Source organism: Physeter macrocephalus, chromosome 4 (assembly GCF_002837175.3).
Source record: "Physeter macrocephalus isolate SW-GA chromosome 4, ASM283717v5, whole genome shotgun sequence".
Classification (NCBI taxonomy): Eukaryota; Metazoa; Chordata; class Mammalia; order Artiodactyla; family Physeteridae; genus Physeter; species Physeter macrocephalus.
In genome coordinates, this window is record NC_041217.1 from 76,545,517 (window position 1) to 76,552,994 (window position 7,478).

The 7,478-nt window shown below is 47.9% G+C and overlaps 1 protein-coding gene across 2 annotated transcripts in view; it reads left to right on the forward strand.

The window, feature by feature from the left end:
• The first annotated feature begins 2,353 nt into the window (after positions 1-2,353).
• The window catches only part of GJA5 (gap junction protein alpha 5), a 17,542-nt gene continuing 12,417 nt past the window's right edge, over positions 2,354-7,478 (forward strand). For both annotated transcript variants that reach the window (XM_028488911.2, XM_028488912.2), the window contains exon 1: positions 2,354-2,436. The gene's annotated coding sequence lies outside the window, so the exon portion shown is untranslated. The remainder of the gene's footprint in view (positions 2,437-7,478) is intronic.

A 7,478-nucleotide genomic window follows, 5' to 3' on the forward strand; every position in this document is an offset into this window, starting at 1 on the left:
AGGCTGAAGTATTCCCAGGAACCCGCAGCCTTTTCAAGTGACTGAGATGTAAGGACAAAGCCATAGCGTGGGGAAAATCTCTACTTTGGAGAGGAAACTGGATATCATCAGGGCTCCCTATGTTTCACACGTTGAATTCTATCCCAGGAGTTTGCACCGGCCATGGGAAGTACAGGCAGGAGGAGGCAGGCATTGCATTGTATTGCATTGCATTGTATTGCATTGTACTGTATTGTATTGAATTGCATTGCATTGCGTTGCATTGTATTGCATTGCATTGTATTGTATTGTATTGTATTATTGTATTGTATTATATTGTATTTTGCAGTCACATCCACAACACTTAGCATGTACCAGACATTGTTCCAGTGCCTTACACATCTGCATTAGTCCTCATGATGACCCTAGGAGGTAGTTATTATTATCCCTAATTTACAGTTGAGGGAACTAAGAGGCACAGAGTTTGTGCTAACTTGCCCACTGTTACATAGCTGGTAAGTGGTAGAGACAGGATTCAAACCCAGACAGTCTGGGCCCAGCATCTGCTCTGAAGCTACATAGGAAAAAAGGTGGGGAAACTCTGGCTATATTGTATTGTATTGTATTGTATTATTGTATTGTATTATATTGTATTTTGCAGTCACATCCACAACACTTAGCATGTACCAGACATTGTTCCAGTGCCTTACACATCTGCATTAGTCCTCATGATGACCCTAGGAGGTAGTTATTATTATCCCTAATTTACAGTTGAGGGAACTAAGAGGCACAGAGTTTGTGCTAACTTGCCCACTGTTACATAGCTGGTAAGTGGTAGAGACAGGATTCAAACCCAGACAGTCTGGGCCCAGCATCTGCTCTGAAGCTACATAGGAAAAAAGGTGGGGAAACTCTGGCTAAGGAATCAAGAATCCTGAGTTTGTTTTCAGCAGGGCTGCTGTCTCCCTAGACACAGGAAATTTGGCCCCATGTTCTTCCCCCTCTTGCTGATCCTAAGCTTATTCACCCATGAAAAATATCACCCACTAAAGAAACAAAGTTTTGCAAACTGTTGGAATATTTGTGAATATATGCGAACGTGATGATGTGGAGCAAAGGAATGGATCTGGGTTCTGGTCCTGCCTCTGTCATGTACTATGTGTGACATTGACAAGTGGCCTTGAGTCTTTGGGCCTCAGTTTTCCTGGCTGTCCCAGATGGTCTCTGGGGTTTTCTTCTAGCTCTCACAATCTGTGGGCTCTTGGTCATTGGTCTGTCTGATTTCAGTCCACTCATAGTCACCTCTGTCGTTGACTTTTATCACAGTCCAGCTGGGTCCATGGCTAAGCATATAAGTTGAGGAGTTGAGGAAAGTAGTTGAGAATGAGGGGAGCTTGAGGGTAGAGATGCCTCACAGTTTCCAAATTTGCCCACCTGTGGCATGTGATTTAATAAGAGACAGCCTTACTTCCGTCAGCTCATTTCCAGCTGGGAGGCCTGTATGCTTTCGTGGAAAGAGCAAAGAGGTGACTTTTGGCATGGGCTAAAACTTCTAATCTGGACTCTCCCATTTACTAACTGGGTCACCATGATCATGTTACCATGATCATGATTTCTCTGAACCTCAGTTTCCTCAAATGTGAAATGCAGAAATGTCTACCTTGAGACCTGGACATTGGAATGATTAAGTGAAATAAAAATATTATGTCTATATCTATATCCCTATCTCTCTCACCGCTAGCCCAGTGCCTGGCACATAGAAAGCACTCTCTTTTCATTAGAGGAGAAGGAGAAAGTAGTCCTGGGCAGTGGAGATGCCCTCTCCCTGCCCTTTTGAGCTTTCAGGTTACCTCTGGTGTCTATTCTGGGTGTGGGTGCTTGTTATTTGTGAGCCTCAGCTCACTCGTGTGGGCATAGTAGAGGTTCCCCAAAAGACCTGCTCTGTGAATGAGCACTCTTTTTTTTTTCTGACGACAGGAAAAGGATGGGGAAGAGGCATCTCCAGGGGAGCGCCAGTTTCCCCGCTGACGCCCCAGGAAAGTGGCCCGGCAGAGGCTGAGCAGGCAAAGACTAGGGAGGCAGTGCACCACCAGCCGGAGGGAGAGGGGGCCAGCGCGAGGACTGTGGCGACAATGACAGGGGCAGGGCAGAGGGGGAGGAGGAGGACTCTCTCCTTCTGGGGAGAACGCGGTGAGGAGAGGCTGCAAGGAGGTAGAGGGGAGAAGACTTTTTAAATGAGCAAAGATTCTAGGAGCACAAGAGAGAGAGGGGAGGGAGGGATCTCGAGGGGGAAGGGGGAGGAGAGAGAAAGAGTAGGAAGAAGTGGGTGGAGGGAGGGTGACAGAGAGCGATTAAAAAGAGGGTGGGAGAGGAACGACGGACAGGCTGGGCAGCGGGGGAGAGGCGGCCAGAGAACCAAGCGGCCAACTGGAATCCAGACAGGAGGAAAAGAGGAAGGTAAGGGGAAACTTGAATTTTAAGAGATAAAACTACCAGTTGATGGGAGAGAGGCAGAGAGAGAGCCTTGAATCTCCAGCTTTGTTGCTGGATCACAACAAAGCTCTCTCTCTGCACCTGTGGGTTTCCTCCCTATAACCCTCTCACCAGTCCCTGTGACGGTGAGCTTTGGGTATATTAAAGAGAACCGCTTATGAAGAAGCAGATAAATCACTTACTCAAGTTGGAAGGAGCTGTAGAAACGCAAGTGGAGGGCCTTTGCCGTCCATCTACCTCTCACAGGTGTGCTGTGCTCCAGGGGCATCTTACAGGCAGGATACCAGGTCATTTCCAGGCACTTTTGTGAAGATTGGCATCGGCCCTTTAAAAACCCAAGCCATCGCTGTTTTACCATGCTTCCTCTAGGCTTGGAATTCTTTTTGAAATGCTTTCCACAGCATCTAGGAAAGTGTTTTGATTTTTTCCCCCCTAGGGCATGTTGGATGGTTTAAAAATATTCCCTGCTTAGTTTCCTGCGGAGTATCATGTCCCCGCTGTCCATTGTGAGCAATCTGGTCACTTGCTGTTGGAGGAAAGAGGCTGGTGAGACCCGGAGAGGAAGCCGGGGAGAGGTGCCCAACGGAAGGTCTCCTTCCCTCCTGGGCGCAGGGCAGGAAGGTTCCTGACAGCCCCTTGATCTCCCTTCCGAGCATGTGGTAAAGGAGCCCGGACTCAGGGCCCAAGAGACCTGGGCTCTGGTGCACTGAGGGGCTGTGTGACCTTGGGCCAGACAGTTCCCCCTTCTGGGCCTCAGTTTCCTCATCTGTAAAATGAAAGGTTTGAAGTAGCAGGTTCCCTCTGGTTCCCTCCAGCAGTAACACTGTCCAAGGCTGAGATTCCTTAGCTCAAATGCACCTCAGAACCACTACAAAAGGGAAGGCTGACACAGGATTTTACATCCTTGCTGTGCCTTTGTTCAGTTTTTCCTTCGTCCCGCCTCTCAGTATCCTGTCATAATGGAGGAGTTCTTGGTTCTGACACGTGAGCATCACACTGGGCTGTCTCCTGAGCACAGCTCTGCCACACTGGGTCCGACTGGCCTAAGAGAAGGAAGGGCAGGGAGTCGGGAGGCCTGGGAGGAAGCCAGTGACACAGAACAGAGAAGAGACCAAGGCCACCCCCATCTGCCTGGGGTGGTGGCTTCACGGCTGGGGACACAAGCTGGTCTTTAGAAGCATCCTAGCCTAACTTTCACATCATCAGGCCAAGTGGTCTCCATCTCTTCCACCCACTAACCCTGGAGTCACAGCCCAGCCCAGACCCTGTTCTCGTGGGACAGCTCTCTCCACCCTCCGGCCAGGCTCCTCGCGGTGGCATTGCTGTCCGGAGCCTTCTCCCCTCACCGATCCTCCAAGCCTTTTCCTCACTCAGCAGCTGTAGAGCAGCTCCAGTGACCACTGGGCATATGGCAGGCAGTACCGGGACGTGTGTTTCCTGGCTTCCAAACTGGCACCCTCAGGGCATCCCCTCCCCCAGACTCGCGAAGTTCAGAGAGCCATGGCAGTAACACAACTGTGTTGCCCAGCTTGGCCTCTGGCTTGGAACCCCAGAGATGTTCTCTCTGGGCTGTTGAGACTGGTTACTGTTCTTGTCTCCTAACTGCCTCACTCCTGTCCCCCTGCCAGGTACTGGTCTAAAGTCCTAGGCCATTAGAACTGGAAGAGGTCTCCTAGATTGCCAGTCAACTTCTTCTTTGACAAATAAGGAAAACAAGGCCTAGAAAAGGCAAGTGACTTGTTGGAGACGACACAGTGAGTCAGGGCCAGTTCAGTTGGGAGGACATCCCGCTCTGTTCACTCACACCTAGGGCTCTTCTGCCTTCCGTCCTTGGCTGTGTTTTCTGAGCCTCCATTTCTCCCCAAACCTCCCTGCTTCTTGCATGGAAGCATCTCTATAATCCTGCTTCCTGGCAGCGACACTACCTGCCCACCTGCTCCTCCTCTTCTCCACCAGCTGGTGGGGGGCACATGCAGTGGAAGGTTCTGGGCTCTCGCAGCCAGCCGGGCTACCACAGGGCAGCCTGGCCTCTTGGGTCCTGGCTGATCCCCACTCTGGGCCCATCCAGTTAACACAGGGCAGGGAGCCTGTCTGTGTGGATCAATCAGGACAGGAACTAGAAGACCTGCAGTCCTTAGGGCCAGGGAGACCAAAGGCCCAGGCCCAGGCTCTGCGTTCTGTCCCAGGAATGAACTCCCTCACCGGGGAGTCCAGCACCTCTCTGTATGAACTGGCTCCACTCTGGGCTCCAGGATTGAACTGACTGAAGGGGAGAGATGCCCACTTTCCCAGGAAAGCTTCAATTCTCCTAGGAAGGAAGGTGACTTCCTTTCTGCAGTCAGAAGCTGCTGGCTCCTGGCAAATGACAGCTTGATGCCACTTTGTGAATCAATTGTTTCTGACATTTTAGCAAATCATGGGGAAGAAAAATTCAGCCTTCAATAATCCACTCACCTTCATAAGGAAAGGGAGTCAGGAGGTCGTAGAATCAGAGGTATTGAAATAACACAGAGGGATCTTAGAGTTTATCTGATTCAGGGGTAAGGCAGAAGGAAGGGCCTAGGCATTTGGAATCACATTTGGGTTAGAATTTCAGCTGTGTAAACCTTGGGAAAATTATTTAATGTCTCCGATCCTCAGTTTCTTCATCTGTCAAAGAGGTTAATAATAAATAATTTCCTTGTAAGGTTTTATGAAGATTAAATAAAATAATGTATTTTAAATGGCTACCACATAGTAAGTGCTCAATGAACAACAGAACAATATAGTGGAAGCCAGGTCACCTGGTGCTCAGTCCAAGTCTCTTTGAACTGAGTCTCATTTGATGCAAAGGCCTTTCCACAGTGAAGGCTCACCATGACGTGAAATTCTGAGACGGTACTGCTTGGTTTTTTTTATGACCACAGATTTTTTTTCTGGGTCGACTTTTGCTGACCTTTAAGTTGGGAGTCAGAATATCTGGATTTGCCTCTTGGCTTTGCCACTAATTTGCCATACCATCGCAATTGGGCAAGTCACAAACTCCCCAGATGTTCTAACTTAGAGCTGGAAAGACCTTAGCAACCATCCAGCTCAACCACTTAGTTTTACCCATGAGTGAATTCAGGTTCAGGGAGGGGGACTGTCTTGACTAGAGTCACAAAGAAATAGCTGGAACCAGAAAGAGCCTCTCTTCTGAGGCTCTTGTCCACAGAGGACTTTGAGAATCTTAATCCAACCTGGCATCTTCATGATTCAGGACTTCAGGAGAGGGCAGATGTGTTTACGGGTCAGGATGCCTCTTCTCCTCAGATCACAGAGTAGACAACCTCCTATTTCTCTTTCAAGTAGAACTGAGCCAGCTTCAAACCTACACATGTGGACATGTCTTTGGATTGGCGATCAGATTCCAAAGTGCTGCAGCTCCTCAGAAGGAGGGAATTATATGAAGCACATATTTTATAATATGGACTCATGTAGAGTCCATCTCCAGGCCCCAAAGCTCGAGTTAAAGAAAAGTTCGGGGGCAGGCTCGACCAATTACGAGAACACAAGGGGCCTGATTGGAGGGGGACTCTACACCTCCCTTCCTCTCCACCCCGCCTCTCTTCTTTCCACCTAGTGAAATAACTGATTTAGAGTTAAATTAATATCCTTCCCGTTGCCCATGTTTTCCCCACCTCTGATAGTCACCCTCCCCCACTTGGTGGCACATAGGGCATCCTTGCTGTGTCCCTCTAACCGGCCTGCAGCATGTCAAATGCTGCATCAAATTGACTAGTTGGGTCATGTTTGAGAGGAGTTTTTACTGGAAATGGCAGAAAAGAAAACAAGGAACTAACATTATTGAGTGTCTACTATGTGCCAATTACTGTTCTAGATGTTTCCACTTATTCACACATTGTTCAATCCCCATGAGTAAACATTCCCCTTTTTTCAGATGAAGAGGAAACTGAGAGGTTGTGTTACTTGCCTGAGGTCACACAACTAGAGGGTGATGGAAGCAAGGTTCGATTCCCACTCTTCCTGGGAACCACGAGTCCCACCACCTAACTCTTTCTGTTCCCATTGCTCTTGTTGCGATCTGACATCAGTGGAACACCAGAGCCTGCTGTTTGGCCAGCCAAGAACCCGGCAGTCGACACTGCCGCAGCCAAGAACACTTACTGGCTAAAAAAGGAAATAACTTTCTATATGTGAATTCTGGCCAAATGGTGGCAGATGCTGAAGAGTCTGGGAATCCTGACCACTCTGGGCTGAGGGCCTCCATGTGATCATCAATTCTAGGAACAGCATATGCAAGGGATGGCCAATCAACAAGCCAGAGGCTAAAAGGAAAAACCCTGGGCCTCTTACGGGAAAAGATCTGCTTGGGGAGTTCAGACACTGGAGCGCTGGTCACAGGTTTGTCACCAGCTGTCAGTCCTAGGGCCTCTTTGCTTTTCTTTCCCTTTAAGAGACACAGAGGGAAAGGCAGGAGCCAGGCAGACCAGGTTCAAGTCCCTGATGCAGCATTTGCTACTTGGGTGACTGTACAAGTTACTTAAATCCTGAGTCTCAGTTTTCTCGGCTGTAAAATGGAATAATACTGCTTTCGTAGCAGGGCTGAAGTAATGGTTAGAAAGTGATGTTAATGTCATGCAAGGGTTAGAAAGTACAGTTGTAAAATGCTTCATACATGGAAAACACTCAACTTAGTGATATCTGTTATTATGATTACTTAACTTCCCCGGATCCTTGTCTTCATCTTGTATAGAAATAAGGGGTTGAGTTCACTTGATCCCTAGATTCCTTTTAGCTCTACTGTACTATGAATCAATGACAAGATGTTGGAAATAATAAAGCATTTCATAAATATAATTTTCGTTAATAACTGCATAGGTATTAATCAACCCCTTCCGGTAATTAATAAAGACTTCCTGATATTTCATTGTAATTGAATATCTCCATTTGCCAGCCCCTCCCATCCATTCCTTGTAAATATGTCTTCTTCTATTTTTTTTTTTTTTTTTTTTTTTTTTTTTTTT